The sequence below is a fragment of the Pinus tabuliformis genome, chromosome 2_1, assembly GCF_031772625.1.
Source record: "Pinus tabuliformis cultivar Carrire ecotype Pingquan chromosome 2_1, CPIR1, whole genome shotgun sequence".
Classification (NCBI taxonomy): domain Eukaryota; kingdom Viridiplantae; phylum Streptophyta; class Pinopsida; order Pinales; family Pinaceae; genus Pinus; species Pinus tabuliformis.
In genome coordinates, this window is record NC_142299.1 from 52,708,410 (window position 1) to 52,723,151 (window position 14,742).

Genomic DNA, 14,742 nt, shown 5'->3' on the forward strand with positions numbered 1-14,742 from the left:
TCCTCCTAGCAGCAAACCCAAGAAATTTTGAGAGTTTTGAGGCAATTTTGGCATTTTTGGGAATTTTACAGGTTTTGGCCATTTGACTGGTCTCACCCCGTGCGCGACCATACATGGGGGCAACTCAGAACGGGGAAAACTTTGCATTTTTGGAATTTTCATGCAAAAATACACTTGCCTATGGATGGGTTTCAGATTTTATGAAGATTTGGGCTTCCAAAAGCTCAAAATACATGCAAATTTTGACTTTCTGCCCCTTTTTTGAGCTGCAGAAAGCTGTCTTGGGAGAAATGACTTTTTAGGGGTCAAATTAACTCCAAATTCAGAAATTCTAATGGGGTTGGAAAGTAGACTCGCAGACCTTTCCAACGAGATATCTTGCACCTGATTTGGACACTGGGAAGGCCCTCAAACAGAGCTGTGAATGTGTGCGACCAGTCAGAGTGATGTGCGCGACCTGTCAGGGAAATTTGCCTGTTTTGACCAGTTCGGCCAGTGAAACACTGTTTTCATCTTGGTTGACTTTTGAGGCATGTAAATGATGGATTTTTGTGTAATTTTCATGGCACTTAGATACTTTTACTCTCCTTGAACACTTCTAGAAGATTCTTTGATGTAAATGGTAAATATTTAATGCATGGATAGGTTTCCTAAGTTTTAGAGGCAAGTTGTTTTGACTGCCTATTATCTAGTGCTCAGTTTAGAATTAGTTGAAACAGCTCCTAGGAAGCTGAGCTCGACCCCTAGAGGTGGGGAAAGGAGTTAGATCATCTATATTATGCCTTCTCTTGCTCATTTTCATGGTTGGACTCTGGAGGGAGAAGCTCTATTGTATATTTTACTTGTATCTCTGCAATTTGAGGAAAAGGAAGGCCAGGGTTTTGCAGACATCATTGTGGATTCTTGTGGATTATTATGTTGATGGTGTGTTTCCTTCTTGTCATTGTAAGTGTGTTTATGTGTTCCATCTCTTATTCTATTGCTGCTAGTTAAACAAAATAAGTGATAAAGTTTGAATTCATGCATGACATGCTCAGCTTTCAATTTTGTTTAATATTTATGTTTTCCACTGTCTAAAGAGGATTCAAAGTCATTGTTTGCCCTCTTTAGCTCCCTCTCTTTCTTCCTTGATCATCCATCTCAGCTTAAGGCATCAGCACAAACTCCTACCTTGCCCCAAAGACCCACCTGCAGAAACTGTGTCAAATCCCCGCACCCTAAAATTGCAGATCCTCAATTTGCCACCAAAAACCCCAAAAACTTTAAATCAACCCTCCTTATCAGTTTACTAGCCTAATATCAGTGTCACTGTATTGGTCATCTCTGTCCATTGAATATTTTACTGAGATTGACCGGAGAGAGCCTTCTCATACCCCGTAGGGCTAGCTACGAGGTGAAATGGTTTGATGTTGCCTTGAAGGTTTACCTTCCTCAGCCTAGGATGAAATCTCAAGCGCTAACACTCCGCCATTGAACCCTTTTGTTTAATATTTATCAATTGGCTAAAGAAGGTGTTTCTCTTTGTATCCTCATAATGTGTTGTCATTTCCTCCATAAAAAATTACCAAGTGACAAGTGGTTTACGAGAAAAAATCCATCAATAACATACAAATTGATTAGGTTCTAAATATAAAGTTGTAATGCGTACCTTTTGTGTGTGTTGCACATTATGGAGATCAAAATATTGCTCCATCTGTAGTATTCATGTTACCGGATCCTTTCCATGAAAATTCTTCATATCAATCTTTGGAATATGGTGGGTCTTCAATCCAAAGTTAGAGTCTCTAAAATCATTATTAACATTCATTTTGTTTTCATCATGAGTTTCATCAAATACCTTTTCACTATTAGGAAGCATTTCTCTTAACAACTTTGTCAAACCTACCTTCAAACCGTCCATCTTAGCATCCATGCTTGATTTTAATCCATCCTTCACACCTTCCATGTCTAATTTTAAACCATTATTCAAATCATCCATCTTAGCTTCCATTTCATTTTTGGTTACTCTTTGCAAGAGTGAAATTTGTTGCACTTGGTCTCGTAATTTTGATATATCATGTTTCATTTCTTCCTCTTCTTCACGCGTCATAGTAGAGATTTCTAGTTGCTTACTAGGTGCTTCTATTTTCTTGCTTCGATTCATTTTGGAATAAAACAATGATATTTATGCTTCACTATGCACCTTGTATCACTTCAAACTAATTTTTCAAACAAAACTTATGTAGATTTTAAGAAATACACAAATGTTTCTTGATTTAGAGGACCTCGATATTGAATATGTTATGACTCTATAATTTCATATTTCCAAGGCCTGAAATTTCATCCTGTGGTAGACCTATAATTCTACAAGTCATACTGTGATTGGAGTCTTCAAAAAAGAGTTATGCCCAATATCCCATGATGACCTGAATATAGACTGGTTCAGTAGAGTGAACTTGTACAAAATACCACGTGTCACTTTTATGACCTTTAACTCCAAAAATGATACAATAAAAACTATAGCCCATGCACTATCAATAAATTCGTATGAAATTCAAATCTAATGGCCAGAGAGAAATTTATGAAAATTTTCCCTAGGTCACCTATTTGAGACTGAATTCTAGAGTCTTAAAAAACCCTATATTCCTCCGATTATATATTTGAAAATATATTGAACCAAGATCTGAAATTTGTGCATGACATTCACCAAGATTTCGGCTCTACCTAGTCCAAATTTCAACTTCAGAAGCCTCTTATAATTTTTTTTTATAGCAAACATTCCAAGATGACCTGTTTGGAGAAGCAAAACCCTAGAATCCAAAGCTCTAATACCAAATATTATGCAATAATCTCACAAAAAGATAGATCATAGAATTAAAAATTATCCTCTTCGAGGGGGGAACATCCTTTACATTACATAAATGAACAATTCGTGGATGATACAAATGACAAGACCTCCTTTCTATATATAGGAGTCTAAGGGGTCACAATATAATAAGAGCCTACATATCAGTTATAACAACAATAACAATAGTGGGTTTCTATGGGGAAAAAATAACAATATGGGGACTACATGGGAACAAAAATAACAATAAAGGGGCTACACTAGTATTCTAGGGACCTAACAATGTGACCTGACACTCTTGGTGGTTGGGCGGAAATTCCATGGCTTAAAATGGGAATTTTGATCTTACGGAACCTTGGAAGTCATAGGCAACTGAGAGAAAGGGAGATGGGCTTCAATTTAGGCTTAGTTCCCAGGAGATTGGGTGCTAAATGGAAATATAGCAAGTCTAGAGGGTTTTGGGGTGAAATTTGTTTGAAAATGGCCCAAAGGGGCAAATAAACCCTACCAGAAGGGATATGTAGGGTTGGAGGTTAGAGAAATACAAATGGAAAGAGAAATGATTTCAAAGGAAGAGGAAGAGATTCCTACCTAGGTAGGAATTCATGGGGCTCATCAATGGGTAAATTAACACAGGCGTCACGGAAGAGACACAGAAGGAGCTGCAATAGAGACTGAGAGGACCCTCCATGTTGTCCAGAGAAACTTGGTGAGGTTGACTCACTAGGTACCTATGGTGGCTATAGAAGACCTTCCAGAGGAGATGCAAAGATGTGTGGTAGGAGTGCCACATGATTGGGTGTGGCTATTCCAATGGGTGGCTAATGCCATCGTTTTCTTCCATGCTGCTCACCCTGAGCAAGACCCATAGATGGATGACCATATATTTTTTTATTAGACATGATTATGGGCATGAGCCCTAATTTTGTAGGACATTTTTGTCCCAATTTTGTATATTATTTTGGACATAAAAATCTATCTATGTATAGACAGTTATCATGATGATCATATATATACAGATAATACTTCGATTTTTTTTTTATTTTTTTTTAATGTGATGAATGATTTATATGCCAATATAATGCTTGATTAGCAATAGAATCTACAAATGAATTTTATGATCATGGAATATGAATAAATGTGATATAAACAAATGATCTCTGTAATAAACGCACTCTCAAAAATTGGAGATATGGATAAGGATCTCTCACACGAAAGATGTTATTTGATTGAGATACCATCAGTTGTGAATCCAAGTAAACTAATAATGAATCAATACCAAGAGATATTGCCTCAGATAGTACATTAATGATATTAGTATATTTGGCGATATTATTTGAAATGGGACTGATACATATGCCTATTGAAACCAACAATCAGCCAGATGGATAATAAATCACCCAAGCCACAGAAGCAAGGTTCCGGGTGTGCCTACTAGCACCATCGGCAACCCCTAGATATATCAAATCGTCCATCAATCATACCAAAGAAAATAAAAAATATCAACATCACTACGAAACCGATAGATTGATATGCACAAATATACAATATTTACAACCAAGGAAATGCTAGGCCGAAGCCTAAGAAAAATACTTTTAAAGATAGAGCCCATTTTTGGACTCTGCCAACTAGTTTCCCTCCAAATCAATCAACTCATAATCTCCCTTATTCAAAAACTTTTTGACAATGAAGGGATCGTACCACATAGATTTAAACTTTCCTACCCACAAGGAATCTTTGTCTTGGTCATAGACCAGGACAAGGTCACCTTCAGAGAAAACTCTAGGATGGGCAACCTTATCATATTGAGATTTTACTCTCTTTTTATGAGATTCGTCAATTATGGTTGCATATAGACTCTTCTCATCGGGATGTTCCAAATGAACAAGGCATTATTCGAGACTAGAAGTATCCCAAAAAAGTTCAACAGCTAATTTAAGGGAAGGAATTTCACATTTCACAGGAAAAATTGATTCCAACCCATAAACTAGTTGAAAAGGAGTAAAACTAGTGGTAGTCTTGATTGACATTTGGTATGACCAAAGTGTCGGATATAACATAATGTGCCAATTGGATCAAGCTTTGTTAATCATCATTTGAAGGATGATTTTTAGGGATTTATTCACGGCTTCAACTTGCTTATTGGCCTGAGGAAAATATGAAGATGAATGCTCATGCCGGAAACCCAACTTAAGAGCCAGTTCAGACATCATCTAATTTTGGAAATCACTGTCGTGGTCAATGACAATCTCTCTAGAAATATCAAATCGGGAAATAACTTGATTGAAGAGAAACGAGGTTGTTGTTTCACCATCATTATTAAAGGTAGGCATAGCCTCAGCCCACTTAGTAAAGTAGTCTACAACTATGATGATATACTTGTGATTTCCGGTCGAAGGCAGATTGCAAGTAGTAAAATCAATACCCCACTTCGTGAAAGGACTAACAGTGATCACAAGGAAAAGAAGAGCTAGATGCACGCACATGTTCGGAGTATAAACTTGACAAGGGTAGCATCTCTTGACCGCTTCAATACAATCTTTGAAGACCGGAGGCCAAAAGTAGCCTACACACAATATTTTTTGGGTTGTTGCAAGCCTAGATAGATGACCTCCACAAGCTCCATTGTGGCAATCATTAAACACAGACTCAACTTCTTCTAAGGTTAAACAACATCTAAGGATTGCATCAACCCCATGATGATATAAAGTGTCACCTATAATAATATAGCTTTTAACCAAGTGACGTAATTTTCTATGTTCATCCTTCGAGAAAGTGAGCAGAAACTTTGAAGTCTAGAGATATATAATAATATCCCCATACCAAGGATCTTGCGAGGAAATAAGAAAAATATGTTCATCAAGAAAATATTTGATCCAGGTGGATATTGGTGGCCACCCACCAAGTCCACTTGCAACCCCACCATTGTTTCTTTCAGCTTTCCAGTTTCCTTAATTGTAGCACAATTTACTATTTTTAGCAGTTTTTTGGGTCCTGAACTTTTAGAGCCGTTTTGATGCCCTAAACGACAGTTTTTGGAGAAAATGGGAGCAATATGGGTAGATGGACTGATGTTGCTCTTCCCAAAGTTGTAGTTCTCAGATAGATATTTCTAACGAGATATTGTACGCATCAAATGGAGATTGTATGTTAAAGTTACGACCCCGGGAAGTTGATGTACCAATTTACCCAAACGGGCCCCACAGCTTGGTGTTTCATCTTCTAGGGTTAGGTTTTTGGATGTTGAGACTTTTCCCATATTTCTCAACAATAAACAGGCCTTCGAGCCTTATTGTAAGATAGTTCGGAGGCATGTAGCCACCACATCTCTTCTCAGAGATAAGCTACCATCACCCTAGCTAGTTTATTTCCATTGCTGGTTGTAAGCATATTTCAGTATTTTACATCAATGAAATGAAGTATTATTTCCACTACATCTCTATGTTTACGGTATCTCTGTAATTTATTGCATTCCTAGTTGAATCTGAATCAGTGGTATTAGAGCAGTCTTCTTTTTCTCTGTTTTTCCTTGCATGTCCCCAACGAGGTCGGGATATAAGGAGTTAGGGCTTGAACTGGTTGAACCTTTGCAAGACCAGCCTCGCAAATCCTGATGGCCTCCCATGGTAGATGAGAAGAAAGATGAGGGGGTAGGAGATCCTATCAAAATCTTGCTCAAAGAAGCCCTCGAGTGACAAAGGAATGTGATGATGGACAACTTTGCCTAGATCCTTCAGCAGCTACCGAGAGGCGACGCATCGGCTTACAGCAGCTACTCTGGAAACGCCACGCCCTTTAAGGTACAAGTTAATTTTGAAATCCCCATATTTGTGGGTCAGATAGAGGTAGATGCCATAGATAAATGGTTAAATTTGCTAGAGGGTTATTTTTCTGTTCATGAATTTTCAAGTCGAGAAAAGATTGTTTTCGCTCTTCTCAAAGCAGCTCCCCACGTCAAGGACTAGTGGGAAACCTACTGCGAGCAGAAGGATGAAAATATCGACTCACTATTTTCAGCTGCACCTACCTAGAATTCATTCCAGGATGCCATCAAGGAGTAGTACTACCCTGTCATAAGCTATGAGGATAAAGACATAAAGTGGACCACGCCGCGGCAGGGAAGGGACCAAGATGTGCCAGAGTTTACCAATATTTTCCAGACCCTTCGCACAAAGTTGGGTATCAAGGATTTGGAGCAGCATTTAATACTCAAATACCACGGCTGCCTGCACAAGTACATCCAGGAAGAAATAAAATTCCTGAACATATCCTCTCTCAGCACGGCATACCGATATGTCGTCAAGGTTGAGCAAAAGTTTAAATAGAAGAAGCAAGACTTTGGATCTGTGAATCCGAAGCAAGCGAAAGGTGCCCCCAAACCACAGAAAAAAGGACAATGTCAAGGCAGGGCAGCCCAAGACAACCTGCCAAAGCTGCAAGAAAAGAATAGTGCCACGAAGTGGAAAAAGGACACGAGAAAATGGTGTGAGTTCCATAAGAGCTCCACTCACAACACAAGTGAGTGTCGGGCCAAGCAGTCATTGGTGGCTGAGCTAAACGTTTCAAAATCAGATTCATGTTCCAACTTTGAGTCAGAACATGACAAGGGGAATGACAAAGGGAAGCAGATTATCGATGCAAAGCCTAACGCCATCGTTGCCACCATGAAGATCCAGAAGGAGGAACTCAAAGATCCAGAGGAGGAGAAGCGTCTCTTTCACTCCTAGATGTGGGTAAAGGGATCCCCACTATAGTTCATTGTTGACAGCAGGAGCCAAAAGAACCTCATTTTGGTAGAGGTTGTGAAGCGGTTGGGCTTACTGGCCACAGTACATCCACAATCGTACACCATTGGCTAGCTTCAACAAGGACGGGATCTTCGCGTGAGCCAACAGTGTCGCCTTCCATACAACATCAAGCCCTTCATGGATGAGGTATTGTGTGACATTGCTCCCCTTGAAGTTTGTGATGTACTATTAGGACAACCATACTTGTGCAAGTGACATGCTGTGTATGAATCAAGGCCCCGTGCTATTATTATTACTTTGGGAAATAAGTTGTACAGGATACTGAAGGTAGCACCGCCTACTGCCATCTCTTTGGTTACTGCAAAACAATGCAGTAAACTCATTTCCAAAACTGGGAAATTTGTTTTCCTAATGATACAACCTCAAGGAAAGAAGAAGACGGTGGCCACAACCTCCAGAAAAGGCCCCTCTGCATGACAACTACAGATGGACAAGGTCGTGGAGGAGTACGAGAACATCTTCACCTCCCCCGCGGGGGTTCCTTTGCACTGTCAGGTCAAGCACTCCATCGATCTAACCCCAAGTGCACCACTGCCCAATGGACCAATCTATCGGTGCTCTGTTCTGGAGAATGATGAAATCAAGAGGCAGATTCAGGAGCTTCTATAGAAAGGTCACATTCGTCTGAGTTCATTGCCTTGTGGGAGCTCGATCATGTTGGTACAGAAGAAGGATGGGACTTGGAGACTCTATATTGACTATCGGGTGCTGAACAAGATCACTGTCTGTAATAGGTACTTGATCCCATGGATTGATGACCTCCTGGACCAACTGAAGGGGGGGAAATATTTCAGCAATATTGATTGAAGTCAAGATATCACCAGGTACCAATCGAACCCTTCGATGTGTGGAAGACTGCCTTCAAAGCCAAGGAGGGCCTTTTCGAATGGTTGGTTATGCCTTTCGGATTGACAAATGCCCCTGCAACCTTCATGAGGCTAATGGATGACATCTTGTAGCCATTCACCAACTCATTTGTAGTGGTATACTTGGATGACATCCTGATCTTCGGCCAGAGCTAGGAAGAGCACCTCCACCACATCTGACAGGTTCTCCAAACACTGCGACAACACAAGTTATGTGCCAATTTGGAGAAATGCACTTTTGGCATGACCCAGGTTCAGTATCTGGGATACATTATTGATGAATAGGGGGTGCATGTGGATCCAACCAAGATCTAATTCATTTGGGATTGGCCCTCTCCAACCACTCTAACAAAGCTCCGCAACTTTCTAGGTCTTGCCAACTTCTACCGCAGGTTCATGTTGGGATTTTCTCATATCACTTGGCCCTTGAGTCAAGTCACCAAGGGAGGAGCGAAAGAAAAATTATTTTGGTCTGAATCTCAACAAAAGGCATTCACAGAGTTGAAAGATCGCCTCTGCTCGGCACCAGTGCTTGCATTGCCAGACTTGCAACAACCATTTGAGGTCGAGACAGATGCCTCTGACTATGCTATTGGGGCAGTCCTTACTCAACATGGGCATCTAGTGGCATATCACAGTGAGACTCATTCAGACATAGTTCAGAAGTATCCCACTTATGACAAAGAGATGTATTCCATTGTGCAGGCCTGCCAACAATGGAGACATTACATTTTGGGGAAGGAAACGGACATCCACACAGACCACCGACCCCTCCAGTTCATACAGACCCAAGGGAAATTGCAGAATGATCACCATCAGAAGTGGTCCACATACCTGCATCAATTCCATTTGAATATGAAGTATAAGAAGGGCAGTACCAATAATGTTGCAGATTGCCTCAGTCGACTACCGATCATGGCATTAACCATCATGCTCAACTCTTGTGGGCACAAGACTTCTAATTGGCCACTTCTCTACTAAAGTGATCAAAAATTCGGCCACACATACCAGAAACTCTTGGAAGGTCAGCATGTTCCAAATTTTCACCTCTAGGATGCCCTATTATGCCACCTGGGTCACCTTTGTGTTCCTTCAAGCGAGCATGCCAAGATGATTTGGGAAGCACTACAGAAGTATTTTTATTGGCCGAGAGAACAATGGTAGTACTACAAAAGTATTTCTATTGGCCAAATCTTTGGCAAGATGTCAGGATGTACATCAGATCATGCATTGCCTGCACCATTGCCAAACCGACCATCAAGAAGTAAGGCCTCTATACCCCGCTGCCTACCCCTAGTCGACCTTAGGAATCCATCTCCATGGATTAAATGTCAAGCCTTCCTTCCACTAAGCATGGAAACGATTGTGTTTTTGTGGTTGTTGACAGGTTCTCGAAGATGGCCATTATGGTGGCCTGCAAGAAGAATATCACAGCAGAAGCCACTGCTAAACTCTTCTTTGAACGAATGTGGGTACACTTTGGGATCCCACAGTCTATCATCTCAGATCAAGACAGTAGGTTCCTCAATACATTTTTTTCCAGTCTCTGGTCAATGTTGGATACCAAAATCACTAAGTCCATAGCCTTCCATCCTCAAACTGATGGCCAAACAAAGGTTGTCAACAGGATGATTGTACACGTTCTACACATGTACAACTTAAAGCATCCATGCACATGGGACGAGAGCCTCCCTTATGTTCAACATAGCTACAACCGAGCTCTCCACAGCTCGACTAGCCACAGCCCTTTTCAGGTGGGCTTGGGATTCCAGCCACTATGTCCCATTGATGTGGCCATGCCATTTGCAGCTACTCACGCAGATTCAGCTCATGTCCAATCCGAAACAGATAAGGCAAATAGCTTCATTGAGCACATCCAACATATTCGCAAGCAGGGCCATGACATTCTAAAGAAATCAAATGCCAAGTACAAGAAGTGACATGATCAACATCGGGTGCCACACAAGTTTCAGGTGGGTGACAAAGTTTGGTTGCATTTGCAAAAGGAATGCCTTACTGGAGCCTATCAGAAACTTAGACCACTCTGATATAGTCCTTACATCATTACCAAGGCTATGGGAGACAATGCATTTGAGCTCAGCATTCCCCCATTCCTTAGCTTGCACCTGGTGTTCAATGTGGATCGCCTTCGGCCATACTTTCCACCATTACTAGACACATCCAACATTGCAGAATAGCTCACACCCGCAGAGTTAAATCCAGATTGCATGGAACAAGCTGCAACTGATCAGATCATGGACACACAAATCAAGCACACTCGCCAGCAGAATATCCAACCATATCGAGTTGTCAAAGCAGGCTAACTCCTTCACTAGGGACCAAGTTCAGCAGAAGTTACCTCATCTCATGGAGGAACTCAACGCAATGGGGACCATTACTTCCTAAGGGGGGGGAGGAATGATCCAGGTGGATATTGGTGGCCACCCACAAAGTCCACTTGGACCCCCACCATTGTATTTTTTAGCTTTTCAGTGTCCTTAATTGTAGCACAATTTATTATTTTTAGCAGTTTTTCGGGTCCTGAACTTCCGGAGCCATTTTGAGGCCCTAAATGACATTTTTTGGAAAAACTGGGAGCAATATGGGGCCATGGACCAATTTTTCTCTTCGCAAAGTTGTAGTTCTCGGATATATCTTTCTAACGGGATATTGTACGCGTCAAACAAAGATCGTATGCCATAGTTACGACCCCAGGAAGTTGATGTACCAATTTACCCAAACAGGCCCCATAGCTTGGCGTTTCATCTTCTAGGGTTAGGTTTTTGGATGTTGGGGGTTTTCCCATGTTTCTCAACAATAAATAGGCCTTAGAGCCTCATTATAAGACAGTTCAGAGGCATGCAGCCGCCACATCTCTTCTCAGAGATAAGCTACCATCACCCTAGCTAGTTTATTTCCATTGCTAGTTGTAAGCATATTTCATTATCTTACATTAATGAAATGAAGTATTATTTCCACTGCATCTCTATGTTTACGGTATCTCTATAATTTATTGCGTTCCTATTTAAATCTAGATCAAGATTCCTCATAAACTATTTCTTCCTCGCAAGGCAACTCTGAGATTAATTCTGCAAATACTGAGGATTTCTTAGACTTAGCCAACATGAATTCGAGATCGAATTCTTGTAAAATGACAATCCATCTATTGTATTTGCCCCCAATCACGTGCCTGCTAAGAACAAATGGAAATGGATTGACGGCTACTAAGACGAAAGTTTTTCGAAGCAAAATATAATGTCTAAGTCATTGGACAACATGGACAACTGCCAAAGCTGATTTCTCAATGGGAGAATAACACAGTTCAGGGCCCACTAAGCCTCGGCTCAAATAATAGATTACATGCTCACAAAAATAATCATCCTCCTGAACTAGATCGATACCAATAGTTGATTCTGTTGCAGGGAGATATAAAAGGAATTTTATGCTATAATTAGCTGGACTCAACAAAGGAGGAGAGGTTAATGCTTTTTTCAAAGCATCAAATGAGTGTTGCGTGAAATCATCCCATAGAAATGGGACCCATTTCTTAAGCAATCTCATAAATAATTTTGTAATCTCAGCATAATTAGCTATAAATCTCCTTAAGAAATTGGCTTTTCCTTGAAGACCCTGACATTGACGAATAGAGGATGGGGGAGGCAACTGAAGTATTGCCTCATCCTTGAAGGGATCTACGGCAATACCTTCAGTACACATGATTAATCCCAACAACCGACTAAATGTGATGGTGAAAACACACTTATTTGTATTCAACTGGATTTTATAAAAACAACATCATTCAAAAATCAATCGAAGATGTTTAGGATGATCTATTCTCTTTCGAGAATGAGCAGCTAAATCATCCAAGTAAGCTTCGATAACATGTTTGATATCATGAAAAGCATATGACATGGCCCACTGAAAAGTAGCTCCAACATTTTTAAGGCCAAAAGGCATCTTTTTATATGCAAATGTACCCCAGGGGCAAATAAAAGTTGTCTTATGTTGATCTTCTGGATGAATAGTGATTTGATTATAACCGGAAAATCCATCCATAAATGAGAAAATTTCATTACCTACACATTCATCAATAATCTAATCATTAAAGGGTGTGGGGTAATTATCCTTAGGACAAGCCTTATTTAGGTCCGTAAAGTCAATTCATACACAAATCATTCCTTTCTTCTTGTCCACTCGGACTGGATTCGAGATCCACTCAGTTAAAGGAATGGGGTATATGAAATCCGCCTTAAGCAACTTTTCAAGTTCATCTTTGGTAGTTGTTGCTTTTCTAGGGTTTACCAGTCGAATGTATTGATCTCATGTTGGACTATAGATGGATCTATCCTAGGCATTTTCTCATAAGACCAAGCGAACACGTCTTGAAAATATTTAAAGAGATTGGTATAAGTTTGAATTTCTTCAGGGGAACAGTCAGCTCCAATGAAGATATTTTCGATAACGTTGGGATTCCTAGAGATGTTCACTAGAACAGTTTGTGAAATGACATACATGTTACCCTCAACCAAAAACTGTGTTGGAGCCAAAGGATTTAAAACTGCCTAAAAATCACAAGTAGATGAAGAACTAGACAGGCTCGATGCTACTTTTCGCAAATGAGGGAGGAAATATGATCGATGATGCAAATCATTCCACGATATCTCAACACCCGTTATTGCTTCTAGAATTTCTTCTTCAGATGGAAAAACAATATCTAAGAAAACCATAGCAAAAGTTGAATCTAGAGTCCAGGCTAGAGCCACATCCCCATCCAGTGCCTCTGGTGAAAAAGGAGTAGGATCATATTCTGTAGTGTTAACAATAGACTGATAAGCAATTTTAGTTGCACACATAGGAAATTCCATTCCACCTACCTGCCCCTAATTTAATGTGGTGGTAGAAGAGGGTAAGGGCCAAGGATCCAAAAAATAATGATTTCTAAAGAACTCTCTTCGAGAAGGTGCCTTGGAGGATGAAATAGCATTAATTCTAGCAATAGGAGCAGGAAAATCAAAGGTACCATTAAGGAAGAGTACATTCCAACTTATAAATTCTCTATAGGCTGCTTCATATTGTTCACTAACGGAACAGTATATTCAGAAGATGCATTGGACTCACCCAGAGAATAATCCATTTGATCAACTATTACAAGTCTCCCTTCATGAGGAAAACAAAGGATGTGTAATAACGATGATACAATAACATCCATCTCGTAAATCCAATTTCTACTTAAAGGGATATTGTAATCAAAATTTGCATCAACTATTTCTACTTCAACATTTACAATCTTACCCCAGCACAAATGGGAAAGGCTGGAATAATCCCATGTGGTCTATGAGAATGACCATCAAATGTTGTTAATAGAGTAGGTGAAGGAACAACCTGAGGTGATCCAATAGCCTTCCAACATGATATAGACATTACACATGTGGAAGCTCCCTCATCAACTACGGTTCGAAACATATTTGTCTTTTGATATGTAAACATGATTTGAAAATCCATATGATGTGGGAGTCTCTTCTTGATGTTCGACATGTCGAATGTAAGAACAAGAGAGTTTTTTGGATCAACTACTCTTATCGCAATGAGTAATGCACTCCTTTGCGTTGGGCACAACTGGAGTACCTCTAGCACCAACATGGCACAAGGACTCTGAGGCAAATCTTCTACAATAGAGTAGCTCTGAGCTACCTTGGCATTAGGGTTAATCATCAAAATTTTTGCAAAGCCTTTCAACATCCGAGGCATAGACTCAACTATGGGCCTCTTGATATGGAGTGGTTCTAAAACATCAAGAGTAGTCTTAGCCTTAGAGGATTCTAATTCACCATAATCATGTGACCATGTAGAAACATTGATATGTGAACTCATCATATAAACATTTGATGTATTATCCCCTTCCTGGTTGCCCTCAACGGTGGTACCGGTACTAGAATTCATGCCAGAAAACAACTAATTCCCTTGGGGAAAAGGGTTAGTTAGCACAACTTGAGAGCTAGAAGACCCTTTCTTAACCGACAAGCATTGAGCATATTGAATCTTAGGGAAAAGATGAGTCAAATGGTCACCATTTCATAACTTGCATGGAAACTTTCTTCTTAGATTCTTTTTTACCCCCTTTAGCATCATTGTTGGGCTTATTTGCATTACCCTTCCCATCCTATTTCCTTTTCCTACCATGTCCTTTCTTCTTCCCATCGGATTGTTGGTTTCCTTTGGGGTTATAAATTTGAATGACATTTAT